This window comes from Canis lupus, chromosome 21, assembly GCF_003254725.2.
Source record: "Canis lupus dingo isolate Sandy chromosome 21, ASM325472v2, whole genome shotgun sequence".
In the NCBI taxonomy this organism is placed as follows: domain Eukaryota; kingdom Metazoa; phylum Chordata; class Mammalia; order Carnivora; family Canidae; genus Canis; species Canis lupus.
The window spans coordinates 50,073,145-50,089,646 of NC_064263.1; the positions used below are offsets into that span (position 1 = coordinate 50,073,145).

The following is a 16,502-nucleotide window of genomic DNA, read 5'->3' on the forward strand; positions in this document are numbered from 1 at the left end:
CCCTGAGACCTGATTCTGCTTCTTAACGTTTTTGATGTCCTAAATCCTAAACCTTAGATATTTTCTCTTTTACACTAAAATAGCACATACCCTCGTATGTAAATTGGTGGGATGCAAATAAATAGGGTTTATACCAAGGCTGAAAAATCTGAGAAATGCTGGACTAAACAAAGTTGAAGGTTTTCTTGCTGTAGAAAGTCCCTGTCTTTAAAATGTTAAAATGCATTTTGCATTTTCAGGAAGAAGATACTGAATGCCCATTGCCTGGGCTTATTTGATCACCCAATTCTTTGAGGTAAATTATCTTAGGAAGCTTCTCTTGGAGGCCAGCCTTGATCTCTTGGACTCCTGACCATTGATTGGCTGGGAATTCAGGTTCCTACTTGAATCTTTGACACTGTTAAACAAGTCCCATGTCTCTCATGTCTCCATTCATCTCACACTCATCTTTTGTCTACATTCAATCATCCAGTCCCACTAGCTCTCACCTACATATCATCATATATGCGGTCAATCTAATTCCTCTCCATTCAAAATCATCATTTTCCTTTTCTTTCTGATGAGATTCAATTTCTCTTTTAAGATTCAACTCAAATGGTGTTGCCTGTGTCCTTGACTTATAAAATAATAGGTTGGAAGAGGTTTTAGTAATTATTCTGCTTCAAATATCTTTTAGATGAGAAATATTTAATAGATTTAATGTAACTTACTCAGGGTCACATAGGAAGGGAGTGCTAGAACTGGGGTCCTAACTAGACCACAAAAATGATGAGAAAGGTTTCTATGAGTTATCACAACTGGATTAGGAGTCATAAAGCAGAGGAGAAAGAGACAGGGTTTGGGTATTGTCCCCCAAGAATCAGGTTGAGTTTATCTGGAGTCCCATATTAAGTTCACTTGGCCAACTGTACAAGATGGGTGTTGGACAAGGAAAAGCATCAATGCCGTGGTCAAATCATTGATTAAAAAGTTGAATTCATGCATGGGAAGAGCATAAATTCTGGGTTCTTTGGATTAAATTATTCAATCAGTCAGAATTGTTCATTGAAGACCAAACCCTAATTCCTACAAGGTATGAATCACTGGTACTTACAGAGAAAGGCCTTGTAGTTCTTTGAACTTCACTCTAACAGTCAATACTAAAACCTAAGCCCAAGCCCATGACTCCATACAGCATTCTTCTCTATATCACACTCTCTCTGAACATGGGAATTTGCTAGAATTTCAGGGAAAAAACTCTTTGGTTCTCAGGGAGATAGGACAGTATAAGAAGATGCCAGCCTTAGTCTAGCAACAGGAACTGCGGTATGAATTTTGTTTTTCTAGTTATGGGGATGAATCTTTCCTGATTCATCCTTTTTCTATCACCTGGTCCCTTTATGAACTGAATTTTAGAAACCTTCTACTTTCTTTGTTAGTGTGTAGTTGGGACCTGCCTTATCACCAACAATTACAATATAACACCATTTTAAATAACTGATTTCTCCTCACTCATGGCCATTTTTTTTAATATTTTTTTAAATTTTTATTTATTTATGATAGTCACAGAGAGAGAAAGAGAGGCAGAGACACAGGCAGAGAGAAGCAGGCTCCATGCACCAGGAGCCCGACGTGGGAATTGATCCCGGGTCTCCAGGATCGCGCCCTAGGCCAAAGGCAGGCGCCAAACCGCTGCGCCACCCAGGGATCCCTCATGGCCATTTTTAACAGAGATGTTAGATTTGTAATACTAGAAACCCATTATTTCATTATATCGTTGAAATATTTAATAAAATTCAGTTTTTTAGATTAGTGTTCCTCGGCATGCTGTAGAGGTTAAGCCACTTTCTGGTTCTTCATCTTTCTGTTGAGGTGCCACTACACATTTCCACTTGAGATTCCACTGGAGCTGAAAACTCAATACTTCCAAAGCATAACTCATTTCTCTTGAAAATGCTTTCCCTCCTACATTTCTGTCTTGGGAAGTGGTATTACCATCCTAAAATCACTCAAGCCCATTTGGATTTCTTCTTAAACAGCTTTTAGAAAAAAAATCTCAAACTCCAATTTATCAGAATTTTACATATGTTGTTTCCCAGTATCTCCTTTCTATACCCATGGTCCTTATTTAAGTCTTCATCATTCTAGGATAAAATAATTGTAATTTTCTCTTGAGATATCACCTTGTCTCAAATATTTACTCTGCACTGCTTCTGACAGTAATCTATCTGAAATGCAATCTGACTATACTACTTCCATTCTATTTAAAAATATTTATTTTTTTTAGAGAGACAGAGAGAGTAGGATGGAGGGGCAGAGGGAGAGAATCTGCAAGCAGACCTCCCACTGAGCACAGAGCCAAATGCAGGGCTTAATCCCATGACCCATGAGATTATGACCTGAGCCAAAAGCAAGAATCAGATGCTTAACCGACTGAGCTCCCCAGGTGCCCCACTACTTCCATTCCTAACATCATATAATAGCTTCCCATCACCGATGGGGCAAAGGATGTCAAGATCTCTAATATTGTCTTCTCTCATTCTTGAATCATTTCTTGCTATATCCCTTGCCAACTTACCTAATTATCTAGAAGCACTTTCAATTCCCTAATTTTCTATCCCCCTCATCACTTTTGTTTTTTCCTTCTGCCTGCAATAACTTTTCCTCTTTCCTTAGTCATATTTAAGACTCACTTTATACTTCCCCAATTCTAATAAATTTCCCCTGGACCATCCAGGCTGGGTTATGTGGACTTTCTCTGGATCCTACAGCATTCATCTTTTGCTCAATTGTTGACTTTTCAGTAATCAGCCATTTATGTCTGTTCTTCTGAGAGTTCAGTAGGTCTCCAAAACCATCTTCAGGTTTGATGATTTGCTAAAAAGCTCTCACGGAACTCAGAAAATCCGTTATACCCGTAAGTATGGATTATTACAACAAAATGATACAGTTTAAAATAGGCAACGGGAAGAAGCACATGGGGCAGTTTACCAGAGAATTCCAGGGATGAGCTTCTGCTTGTCCTTTCCCAGTAGAGTGATGTAGACAGCATTTACTTCCCCCAGTCAATCAGAGAAGCTCATCTGAGCCTTGGTGTCCAGAGTTTTTATTGGGGGTCAGCCACACAGACACAGATCTGCATGGCGGACTTTAGTCTCCAGTCCCTCCAAAGGTGGAGGCTATACACATAAGTCACGTTGTTAACATAGACTACTCTTCACGTCAAAGATCTTCATGTAAACGAAGGTGCTCTTGTCATGCAGAATATTCCAAGGGCTTAGAATTTAACTCTGAGGATCCAGGGACAAAGTTGCAAAGCTTTCTTCAGGCAAAGTTAATCTGTCCTTCATGAATTCCCATTACGGGATGATCCCTGTAAAAATGAGGACTGTGCCAGGTTCCTCTCTGAATTCTCATCATCTATACATGTTCAGCCCAGAGGGAAGAACGTAGATGCAACTGCAGAATGAACGAATGAGTCAGTGAATATAAAATGAGTGAAACCTTTAACAGCTGTTTCTACAGTGTCCTCACTACCATCTTCTAAGACTTAAACTGAACTTACTAAAATTAAATATGTCCCTTTACTTATATTTTCATACTCCCCCAATTTTAGTTTTTGTTTTTCAATACATGGAGTGTACATTGTCGACAGACGAAGGAGAACACGATAGACAAAGGAACAGACCCAATTTTCTCTCTTCTTCCATGCATTGCAGATGAACCAACTCCCTCAGGACAATTCGATGATGGAGCCATATAGTGGAAGATAGGAAAGAGAACTTTACCAGGGGTTAGCAGTGAGGTCTCAGGATGAAAACACAACACAGTGAAACAATAAAACAAAAAAACATGCCTGCGTCTTCCTTCTGTAGGACTTCTCCAGTAAGTGGGACCAGGAGAGATTTGACTATCACATCTAATTCCTGTGGTTCTAAGAAGGTGTTCTTGCTTCCAAACATCTAATCTATCGCTATATCACTCTGTCATATATATGTCTGGGTGTGTCTGTGTATCACTATTAGAAATCTATTTCTCTAATATACTTGTTTTTTTTTAATTTCCTTATTGATAAATCTAATGCTACTTCCTTACTCACAGTGTTCCATAGGTCTCTCCTCAAGTGATCTTTTGAAAATGCAAATTGGTTCATGTCACTACACTGCTTATACCCTACAGTGTCATTTAGAATAACATGATTATTCTCTCTATGGACTACAGGACCATAAATCCTACGTGACTTAGCCTCTGTCTCTCAATCTCACCTATTCATTCTACTATTTTATTTTTTAGTAGTAACTTACAACTCTCTAGAATCATTTTGTTCTTTTATTTCTTGATATTCTACTTGCCTCTGGCTAGAATGAAAGCTCCATGAAGTCAGGAACCTTAATTACCTCACTGCTTTAGCTCAAGTGCTTACAATAGTGTCTGATACAGAGTATTTATTATTGGTCAACTGTCCATCATTCATATGGCGGGATTAATAGGTTTTATTATAAGGTGGGAGAACAGTTTACTAAGCAGAAGCTTTGGTAGGATGGGTAGGGAAAGTTTACACGTCCTCTCAGTGGTTGCTGCTATGGGTAAAACTAAGCATGGATGGACCTTTGAATACCCAGGAAATGTAGCGGGTGAGCCTAGAAAGGAATATGAGAGGAGGAAACACAGAGTCAAACTAATGCTACTTTTACTTTTCCAGACTACCTCTCACTTCGGTGCCCTTCAAATTCTCTCTTGCTCCACTGCCACAATGCTCCCAGTATACAGGAACAGAAGAAAAATTGCATGAAAAACCTTATTCTCCCTTCATAGTCAATGCCTCATGGGTACCTGGAAACATTTAGTATTTAAACACCTTCCTTAAGTGTTTATTACTTGTAGGATAAAAGAAGATACCTGCATCTCTTAATGAAATGATTTTAAGCTACTATTTCTGCCTCAAATGTTGTCATGATTTCCAATGACCCAATGCACCCAAGGGTTCAGTCAACTACTAAATAGAGAAGGAGGAAGTTGATAAGAGAATAACAAAGAGGGACATGTTTCCACCTCACTAAGATGGGAAAAGGAATAGAATGGATAGTCACTAGAAATTTGCTTCATGCTCAAAACATCCTGTTTTACAAATGAGAAAATTGAGATTTTTAGCTAGAACAAAAAATAAGAGAAAATCATAATTCTAATTAAGTGGCAAAGCTGAGTTCTGAATCCCCAAAAGCACTTGTCTCTAACGCCTGTACTCTTTAGTTACAGCAGGATGCCACTTCAAGGGTGAGCCCAAATGGAGGAAAGGGCATTAGAAGGAATCTTGTGGCTGTGCTAATTAATATTGATATTTAGCAGATCTGTCGTCAGGCCCAGAATATGAATACACAGGAATATGGCATCTGGAGTGCTAGAAAACATCATGCTATGCATTTTTCTTTCTTTCTTTCTTTCTTTCTTTCTTTCTTTCTTTCTTTCTTTCTTTCTTTCTTCTTTCTTTCTTTCTTTCTTTCAAGAAGAACAGAAAGAGGCATTTGACCTGGCACACTGAGAAGAAAACATGTTTGGTTGGTTCCCTTTCTCCAACCTGTAAGGAAAGGGTTGGGAGGGAGCCTGTGGCTCTGGATAGAGAAGCAGCTGTCTCTCTGGGGGAGATGAGCTCTAGTTCAGCCAGGCAGGCAGGCAAGCAGCCCAGAGCTGATCAAGAGAATCATCCTCCTCCGAGTTGCTATCATGGGACTCTCAAGGGGTTAAGGACAGCAGATTTTCTTGTTGTTGTTGCTATGCACAGCCAGAGAACAAGCAGATTGTTGCTGACAACTCCAGGACCACCCCCTTTAATAGGTGAAGGGTGGACTCAACCACAACGCACTCGCTGACGTGCAGCTGATCCCCAGAGACTCCAGGCTGTTTTTGTGTGTGATCAATGTAATATTCCTCTGCTAAATTTAGGGACCTTGTATCCTATGACAATGGCACCTCACCATGACTAATTAACAATAAAAACTGTGGATGGTGACAGGTTTAATTATTTAGTCTCAAAGGTTTTGATTAAATTAAAACCCTTTACCACAGGACAAAAAAAAATTATAATACACAAGTTAAGCTTATAAAATAATAAGGCTGATACCACAAATCACAAGAAGAAAAGGGTATCATGACCCAACTTCTCTCTCTCTCTGTGTATGAGATTAGTCATGCACATGCGTCTGTGTGTGTGTGTGTCTAAACCCCCCCAAATGCCTGTATATATATGTAGTAGTGGATGTTAGTGTATGAATAACTAACATGAGAGATGTATATGCACATATATTTCTTTTTTATGCACATATATTTCTAAAAATGTATGGCTCTGAAGGGATATATGCACAGGTGGCTGTGTATGTTCATGTATATGTTTACATATGTGTGAACAACTTTGAAGATTCATATGCATATATTTATCCCTGAAGAAGTGTGCACATATGCGTGGACGACATTGGAGTTGCCTGTATACATGTAACCCTGGAAATGTAGCGGTGTGTACAGAGCTCTGTTGTATGTATTCCAATATTGAGAGGCACACATGCATAAATGTGCGTGTATTCACTTTTGGAGAAGGGCTATGGTGATCTTGGAGATGATTTGTGTGTATTTTACATATAAACAAATTAGGGATGTGTGCAAGTGGTATGTATGTATTTTATATACAATAATACATTTATTATAATATATACATTTATTGCAATATATGCAATATATGTACATTAAAATAGGTTATATAGTATGTATATATATATATTAAAGATTGTATTTATTTATTCATGAGAGACACAGAGAGAGAGAGAGGCAGAGACACAAGCAGAGAGAGAAGCAGGCTCCCTGTGGAGAGCCCATTGTGGGACTAGATCCCAGGGCCCTGGGGTCATGACCTGAGCCAAAGGCAGACGCCCACCGCTGAGCCAACTGGGCACCCCTATATAGTATATATTAAAATGTAGGTGTGAAGATACCACTAGATATGTAGCCGTATGCATAAAACCCTCGCCATATATTTGTAAGTCCTTCGTGTTAACCTGTAAATTGTTATCCATGTGAATTTATAACATGAATGTCAGTATGTGATATATATGATACTGAAGAGATATGTGACTATACTCATAATATTAGAGATAAATATCTAAATATTTACCACATAGGAAGAATGCACCACACTACCAATGCATGGTGTTTCCATGTAATTTGTTTTAATTATATAAAATAGATATAAAAATTTACAATTTTAATATTCTCTTAATTTTAATAATTTTTAACTGTACAGTTCAGTGCATCAGTACAGTCACATTGTTGTGCAACCAGCATCACTGTCCATCTCCAGAACTTTTTCATCCTGCAAAACTGAAGCACTATACCAGTTAAACAATAACTCCCCATTTCCTCTGGCTTTCAGTTCCTGGAATCCACCATTATACTTTTTGTCTCTGTAAGTTTGACTACTCTAAAGTACCTCCTGTGAATAGAATCATGCAGTATTTGTGGATTTATGACTAGTTTATTTCATTTGGCATAATCTAAAGGGATCATCGGCACTGCAATATGCATCATACTTTTCATTTTATGTAATTGACATTTAAATTTATGTTAGTTTCAGATGTACAACATGTGAATTAAACAATTCTATGTATTACTTGATACCCACCATCCTAAGTATGGTCCTCATACAATGCGATTCTAATATTATGGACTATATTCCCTAGGCTGACTTTTCTTCTCTGTGCCTAATTTATTTTATAACTGGAAATCTGTATGTCTTAATCCCTTCATCCATTTTGCCCATCCCCCCACTCATCTCCCTTCTGGCAACCACCAGTTTGTCTTCTGTATTTATGCCTGTTCTTTTTTTTTTTTTTTTAGATTTCACATATGAGTGAAATCACATGGTATTTGTCTTTCTCTGACTCATTTCACTTAACATAGTGCCCTCTAAGTCCATCTATGTTATCACAAATGGAAAGATCTCACTATTTTTATGACAGAGTAATATTCCATTACACACACACACACACACACACACACACACATATTCATGGGTGGACACATATACACACCACATCTTCTTTATCCATTCATCTATCAATGGGCAGTTGGTTTGCTTCCGTATCTTGGCAATTGTAAATAATGCTGCAATAAGCATAGGGTTAGATATGTCTTTTTGAGTTAATGTCTTTATTTTCTTTGGATAAATACACTGTAGTGGAATTACTGTGTCGTAGGTCAATTCTATTTTTAAATTTTTGAGAAATAATCATACTGTTTTCTTTTTTTCTTATTTTATTTAAATTAAATTAATTAACATATAGTGTATCATTAGTTCCAGATGTAGAGTTCAGTTATTCATCAGTTGCATATAACACCCAGTGCTCATTCCATCACATCCTCTCCTTAATGCCCATTACCCAGTTACCCCCATCACCACCCGTCCGACAACCCTTAGTCTATTTCCTATAGTTAAGAGTCTCTTATGGTTTGTTTCTGCCTCTGATTTCTTATTTTCTTTTTCCCTCCCCTATTATCTTCTATTTTGTTTCTTAAATTCCACATATGAGTGAAACCATATGATAATTGTCTTTCTCTGATTGATTGCACTTAGCATAATACCCTCCAGTTACATCCACAGTATTGTAAACTGTAAGATTTCATCCTTTTGATGGCTGAGTAATATCCCATTATATATAGACCACATCTTCTTTATCCATTCATCTATCGATGGACATCTGGACTCTCACCACAGTTTGGGTATTGTGGACATTGCTGCTATAAACATTGGGGTGCCGGTGCCCCTTTGAATCATGTTTGTACCCTTTGGGTAAATACCTAGTAGTGCAATTGCTGGTCTTAGGGTGGCTTTAGTTTTAACTTTTTTGAGGAGTCTCCATACTGTTTTCTTTTTTTTTTTTTTTCCATACTGTTTTCTAGAGTGGCTTGACTAGCTTACACTCCCACCAACAGTGTCCATACTGTGAATTCCACAGTGGTTGCACCAAATTACATTTGCACCAGCTGTGCATAAGGGTTCCTTTTTCTTCAATGTTCACAACACTCATTATTTCTTCCCTTTTTAATTTTAATCATTCTAATAGTTGTAAGGTGATACCTCATTGTGGTTTTGATTGTGATGTGATGTGATGATGAGTGATGTGGAACGTCTTTTTATGCATCTGTTGGTCATCTGCACATCTTCCTTGGAAAAACGTCTATTCAAGTCTTCTTCCCATTTTTTAATTGAAGCCTGTGTGTGTATGTGTAGGTGTGTGTGTGTGTGTGTGTGTGTTAAGTGGTATAAGTTCTTTATATATTTTGGGTAGTAATCGCTTATTGTATATATCATTTGTAGCTATCCCCCCCCATTCAGTAGGTTCTTTTTGTTCTGAGTTTCCCTTGCTATGCAAAAGCTTTTTATTTTGATATAGTCCCAAGAGTTAATTTTTGTTTTTGTTTCCCTTGCCTGAGAAGACATATCCATAAATATGTTGCTAAGGCCAATGTCCAAGAGATTACTGCCTATGTTTTCTTCTAGAAGTGTTATGGTTTTAGCTCTCACCTTTAGGTCTCTAATACATTTTGAGTTTATTTTCATGTATGGCATTAGAAAGTGGTCCAGTTTCACCCATTTGTGTGTAGTTGTCCAGTTTTCCCAGCATTGCTTATAGAGGAGACTGTCCTTTCCTTATTGTATATTCTTATCTCCTTTGTCATAGATTAATTGACCATATAGGTGCGGATTTTCCTTCTTTCTAAAAACTGAACAATATTCCATTGTATTTATATACCATATAATTTGTCCATTTATCCATTAATGGACACTTGGTTTCTTTGAACTGACTACAGACTACCTTGTTTTACTGTGCTTTGATTTATTAGACTTCTCATATATTGTTTTTGTTTTGTTTTACAAATTGAAGGTTTGTGCAACCTGGCTTCAGGCAAGTCTATTGGTACCATTTTTCTATTGGTACTAATACATTTTTCTATTGGTACCAAGTGCAATAGCACTTGCTCACTTTGTGTCTCTGTGTCACATCTTGATAATTCTCATAATATTTCCAACTTTATCATTATTATTATATTTGTTATGGTGATCTATAAGTAGTGATCTCTGATTATAACATGTCTGATGTTACCACCATAACTTGGAGGGAGAACCAGAAACATGCCCATTTAAAACAATGAACTTAATCAATCAACATGTGTTCTCTGACTACTCCATCAACGAGTTATTCCCCATCTTTCCCTCTCTCCTTGGGCCTCCCTATTCCCTGACACACAACAACATTACCATTAGGCCAATTAATAATTGCATAATAGAGGGAAACGTGGGTGGCTCAGTGGTTGAGTGTCTGCCTTTGGCTCCGGGGCATGATCCTGGTCTTGGGATCGAGTCTCCCCCTATGTCTCTGCCTCTGTGTGTGTCTCTCATGAATAAATAAATAAATCTGAATTTTTTTAAATTGCATAATGGCCTCTAAATGTTCAGACAAAAGGAGGAATCAAATGTTTCTCACTTTAAATCAAAAGCTAGAAATAATTAAGCTTAGTGAGGAAGGCATGTTGAAAGCTAAGATAAGCTGAGAACTAGGCTTTTCATGCCAAGCAGTTAGCCAAGTTGTGAATGCAAAGGAAAAGTTCTAGAAGGAAGTTGAAAGTGCTACTTCAATGAACATGTGGATGATAAGAAAGTAAAGCAGCCTTATTGCTGACATAGTAACTTTAGAGGTCTGGATAGAAGATCAGACCCGCTGCGATATCTCTTTAAGCCAAAGCCTAATCTAGAGTAAGACCTTAACTCCTGTCAGTTCTATGGAGACTGAGAGAGGTGAAGAAGCTGCAGAAGAAAAGTTCGAAGCTGGAAGAGGTTGGCTCATGAGGTTAAAGGAAAGAAGCTGTCTTTTTAAGAGGAAAGTGAAAAGTGAAGTAGCAAGTGCTGATGTAGAAGCTGCAGTGAGTTATCCAGAACATCTAGCTAAGATAACTCATGAAGGTGGCCACACTAAACAATGGATTTTTGAGATAGATAAAAAGCCTTATATTGGAAGAAGATGTCATCTGGGACTTTGATAGCTAGAGTGAAGTTAACGCCTGGCGCCAAAGCTCCAAAAGACAGGCTAACTCTCTTATTAGGGGCTAATGCAGCTGGTAACTTCAAGTTGAAGAGAATGCTCATTTATTATTCAAAAAATCTTAGGGCCCTGAAGAATTATGCTAAATCTATTCTGCTTGTTGCTCTACGAATGGAAGAATGAACCTTAGATGACAGTACATCTGTTTACAACATGGTTTGCTGAATATTTTAACCCTACTGTTGAGACCTACTCAGAAAAAAACAAAAAAACAAAAAAAAACATGTTTTTAAAAATATTACTGCTCATTGACAATGTACCTGTTCACTCAAGAGCTCTTCTGGAGATGCACAATGAGATTTATGTTGTTTTCATGCCTCCTAACACAGCATCGATTCTGTAGCCTATATCTCAAGAAATAATTTTAACTTTCAACTCTTATTTAAGGGGCACATTTCATAGGGCTATAGCTGCCATTGAGAATGATTCCTTTGATGGATCTGGACAAAGTAAACTGAAAGCCTTCTGGAAAGGATTCACCATTCTAGATGCCATTAAGAACACTTATGATTCATGGGAAGAGGTCAAACTATCAACACTAACTGGGGAGTTTGGAAGAAATTGATCCCAACCCTCATGGACAATTTTGAGAAGTTCAAGACCTCAGTGGAGGAAGTAAATGTAGATGTGGTGAAAATAGCAAGAAAAGTAGAATTTGAAGAGGAGCCTGAAGGATTGCTACATTCTCAGGATCAAACTTAATGGATGAGGAGTTACTTCTTAGGGATAAGCAAATAAATTGGTTTCTTGAGATAGAATCTACTCCTGGTGGCAATGCTACAAAGACTGTTGAAATAACAACAAAAGATCATTGCGTGCCGCATGGCTGATAAAGCAGTGACCAGGTTTGAGAGGGCTGACTACAATCTTGTAGAAATTTCTGTGGATAAAATGCTGTCCAATAGCATCTCATGCTACCAAGACAACTTTTGTGAAAGGAAGAGTCGATTGATAAGGCAAACTTCACTATTGTCTTGTCTTAAGACGTTGCCACAGCCACTGCAACCTTCAGCAACAGCATCGTCTCAGTCAGCAGCCAGCAACAATGATGCAAGACCCTCTCCTGGCGAAAAGATTATAACTTGCTCAGATAATGGTTAGCATTTTTAACAATATGGCATTTTTAATTAGGTCATGTATATTGTTTTTTAGACATAATGCTATCATATACTTCGATTATAAGGTAGTATAAACATAACTTTTATATGTCCAATGGGAAACTAAATTCATTAGTCACTTAATTATGATACTCATTTTATTGTGGTGTCTACAATGGAACCCACAATATTTGACAGAAGCCTATATTGTCAATAATAATGCAATCAACATATATGTACAAACACTTTGTTCATGTCGCTGCTTTCAATCCTTTTAACTATAATCCTATAAGTGGAATTGCTTGATTATCAAGTGATACCATTTTTCCTTTTTTGAGGAACTGACATGCTATATTTTCCATAGTGGCTGTACTATATTATATATAATGCTTTTATTTGCATGTGTTCACTACATAGGACACATATACAGCTATGCATTTATTTTTTTTATTTATAGAACTACAGATATAGAATGTGAATCCAAAGCACTGACTATATGAGTGTGTATATAACACTGAAGTTGGATTGTTGAATATATACCATGAAGTGTGTGTGTGTATAATAGTGATGATGTGTATTCAGTATTGTTCTCTCATTAACAGTGAAATTTTCTATGAGTGACTTTTGCTGTATAAAAAAACCACCCTAAAACATAGTAGCTTAAAATAATAACAAATTACTTTGTTCATAAACTTGAAATATGCCAGAACTTGGCAGGGATAGCTCTTTCCTACTCCAAGTTCATAACCTGAGTAGCTTGATTGGAGCTGGAGGATTTGCTTTTGCAATGGTTCAGTTTGGTCAAATGGCTGGTAAATCAGTGGTGACGGTCATCTGAGGACTCCACTATGGCTGTGGGACATCGGCTTCAGTTCTTCTCCACCTGAGCCTCTCCATGGGTTGATTGGACTTCCTTATGTTTTGGTGGTTGTGTTTTGAGTCAGGGTCTTAAAAGGAACGATGGAAATTATATTGTGTTTCATGACCTAACTCTCAAAATCACATAGTATCACTTCTGCCATTGAAGGGAGAGATTATAGGCTCTTGCTCTCGGTGGGACAAATATCCAACCCTCATTGTAAGAAGAATATGTGGAGTGGGAGATACTGTCATGGCCGCTTCTAGAAAGAGCAGTCCACTACAGTCGCATGTTATTATTTCCAAATAGTTCTAAAGATACGTTTGTTAATTAATGCAAAAAAATATTTTTGAATGCCTACTGTGTATCAGCACTCAGAAGTAAACAATAAAGAAAACACATAAAACACCGCATCTCGTGGAGCTTACATCACAGAAGAAATCAAGAGAAAAACAAGTATCTGTCATGTCAGATAATAAGCGTTAAGGCGAACAATAAAGCGACGTAATGGGGAAAGAGGATGGTGAGGATTGGAGAGTTACCATTTTATATAGGATGATCTGGGACATATTCTCCAATGAGGTGACTTTCGAGCTCACACCTGAAGAATGAGGAGGGACTAAGCCTTGAGAATAAAGGCAGAAGAGAACAGCTCTAGATGGAGTCATGGATAAACGCCTTGAAGCCTAACCGCACTTGATGTTTGAGAAAGAGCACGGCCACTATGCCTGGAGTATGATGGAGGGAAATAATAGTACCCTGGAAGACAAGATTGCCCGCCCTTTTGCGCGTGCGCGCGCGCACACACACACACACACACACGCACACATCCCAAAGGAAACATACTGCTAATAACATTATCCTTTCTAGTTGCATTGTCTTTGTTTCCATCATCTTGTTTCCACAGATGCCAAATACCAAAGAACAAGCCTTTGTGTGTGATAAGTTAGTGGGCATCAGCTGTCATCTGGATTTGTAGGCAGTTGGCCAACTGATGGAAATTGCCTCTAACCTTGGAGATGAAAATTCGGGTCTCAGAAGGATATGAGACATCCTTTCTGTTTGAATCTGCTCTCTCTGCCTGCTTCATGCTGCATCTGTGCACATAAAGCGTTCAACTTATTCACTGACCTGAATGGCAGAGGTAATAATGGGGCTGGCATTTAGATGTTTAGATTTGCGTTCATCCAAAGGACTTTCAGAAGATTTTGAAGTTTGGTTTCCTTGCTCCCCAACTTCCTGATAAAATTGAGTGAATCCCTCTCGTTGTCACTGTTAACATCGGAAGTAATAAATGGAGAACAGCTGCAAGGAAACCAGCCGAGTACCCAGCAAACTCTGATTAGTCTCTTGAGGAGTTTCTTTAGTGCACAGTTGTTTTTAAAACTGGTTGCAGATTAGCAGCACCTGGGGAGATTTACCCACTTTGGGGGCCTGGCATTGGGCCCGGGCGTGGGTTATTGGGTTTGTTGTTGTTGTTGTTTGTTTGTTTGTTTGTTTGTTAGCTCCCTAGGTGCTTCTAGCATGCAGCCATGTCTGGAAGCCAGCACTATTGCTACCAGGCTACTAGATGCTACAAGAGGACTCCTATTTTACTGCCTTAAACAACTGCAAAATAAATTAGTATTCCTGGAGATTTAAACCTACTAAAATCCCCATTTCCAAACAGCTTCTCTGAAAAAACCTTCTTGATAAGTGCTAACTTTACAAATATCACTGGAAATATCTGCAGCATCATTTCGGCGTATCCTTCACTCTACTCTTTCCTTCCCAAGTTCACTCTTCATCTTCTTTTAGACACCAAGCAATATCATTCCTTTCTTCTGGAAATATCTGAATAATCCTGGCCCCTTGCAAAATTCTCTAGGTCTGTGCTTTTCATACTTTAGGATTATGATTCACACATATTAATTTAAACATATTTCTTCCATCACTTTGTTTTTCACTTTTCCTTTCCCTACTTTTCTACTTGCGTGATAGCTGTTGACCACAGCAAATGAGATTAAAACATTGACTAGCTTGGACAGACATCTGCTTAAATTTATTTGAGAGACTTAGGGTCAAAGTATCAAAGATGAAAAAAGTAGAGCCCCAGTAAAATCATTTCTCCATTGAATTTTATATAATCATCTTCAATTATCTGCTTTTATTTTTTTTCTCATCTCCAACAAGAAAGTACAGGAACTTCTTGATGAACCATTTGGACCATATCGTTTTAAGATATTTGTTGATACACTTGATCTCACATAGCTCTGCAAAAACACCGTATTGTGCACATGATGTTTTACCAGCGATCTTGGTATCTCATAAGGTAGTCAAGTTGACACATAAAATTAATAATAATATTACCATGAAAGACTAAGTGATTTGCAAATATTTTTCTACAACATTCTCTCCATATCCAGTTAATAAAGGCTCTGTTTTTACCTTAGAATGAACACCAGAACCAGCAATTTCTCTCCATCACTATTAACCCTGTTGATCTCTCGTCTGGACTATCTATTGTGACATCATTATCTCATCCCCTCCAATTTTTTTTTTCTCTTCAGAGGCCCATTGCCTACAGTTTTCTTTTAAATATGAAATTAAGTCATATAGCTCTTTGGCTCTAAAACCCTTTGATTTCACTCTTCTAATGGGATTATGGTCAAATTCTAAGATTTGGTACCATGCTTCATATCTATTTTCTGCCCTTTTGTCTAGATTCATTCAATGCCAGTGTCTCATATCACAGAATGATCTCAATCCTTATGATGTAACATGCCATCAAAATGTTGAAAACACACAAATTCATATCTGAAGTCCAGAACTCTTTCTGAATTTGAATATTTTATATCTGTCTTCTCAAGTTCTTGTGTTACTAGTAGATACTGAAAAACTCAATAGTTCAAAGCAAAATTCTCGATAGTACCCTACCCCAAATCTGTTTATCCTAAAATACTCCCAATTTAGAGAAGGGTGACTCCATTCTTCCAATTGCCTAGATCCAACACTTTAGAGTCATCTTTGAGTCCTTTTTTTTAAGAACAATCTATCAGCAGATCTTAACAGCACTTTCTAAAACAAATGAACAAAAACTTACAAACAACAAAAAAACAAAACCAAAACTGAGTCCCATTGTTTTTTTTCCACTTCCATTGCTGTCACCCTAGTCTACACCACCAATGTTTCATACTTAGCAAGCTGTCCTTAACCCTAAACTCATCACAGGATACACAGATCAGTAGATATCTTTGACTAAAATTCTCCAATGATAACCCATACCTTTCTTAGTAAAAGAGCAAGTCCTTTCTACTAGACCCAAGGTCCTCATTATGAGGTCCTCGTTTCCATTCTGACCTTATCCTTTCCTATTTTTTTAAGATTTTATTTATTCATGAGACACACACACACACACACACACACACACACACACACACACAG

At 37.7% G+C, this 16,502-nt stretch overlaps 1 pseudogene; it reads left to right on the top strand.

The window, feature by feature from the left end:
* The first annotated feature begins 10,461 nt into the window (after positions 1-10,461).
* Positions 10,462-12,204, top strand: LOC125753274 (tigger transposable element-derived protein 1-like; annotated as a pseudogene).
* Positions 12,205-16,502: the final 4,298 nt, after the last annotated feature.